At 75.4% G+C, this 228-nt stretch overlaps 1 protein-coding gene across 1 annotated transcript in view; it reads left to right on the top strand.

Annotated features, from left to right (window-relative positions):
- The first annotated feature begins 137 nt into the window (after positions 1-137).
- Positions 138-228, top strand: part of TNKS1BP1 (tankyrase 1 binding protein 1) — a 38,473-nt gene continuing 38,382 nt past the window's right edge. Inside the window, exon 1 of the mRNA XM_019514457.1 lies at positions 138-163. The gene's annotated coding sequence lies outside the window, so the exon portion shown is untranslated. The remainder of the gene's footprint in view (positions 164-228) is intronic.

Genomic DNA, 228 nt, shown 5'->3' with positions numbered 1-228 from the left:
CCCGCGGCGCGCGCAGCCGACCCTCCATTACGTGTTGATGACACGCGGGAGAGGCGGGGCTACGGGCGGCCGCCGCGCGCCTCATGCATATGCAGCAGGGGCGGGCGGGGCTCATGAATATGCAGAGGGAAGGACGCAGGCGGCGCGGTGCGGAGTGCAGCGGGTGAGCAGCGGGGGCGCGGGACCCCGTGCGTGCTCGGCCGGGGGGATGCCGCGGGGTAGGGCGCG

The sequence above is a fragment of the Gavialis gangeticus genome, unplaced genomic scaffold (assembly GCF_001723915.1).
Source record: "Gavialis gangeticus isolate Ggan-Ray unplaced genomic scaffold, GavGan_comp1, whole genome shotgun sequence".
In the NCBI taxonomy this organism is placed as follows: domain Eukaryota; kingdom Metazoa; phylum Chordata; order Crocodylia; family Gavialidae; genus Gavialis; species Gavialis gangeticus.
Note: the sequence above shows the minus strand (reverse complement) of the source record. Positions and strands in the feature narration are given on the sequence as shown.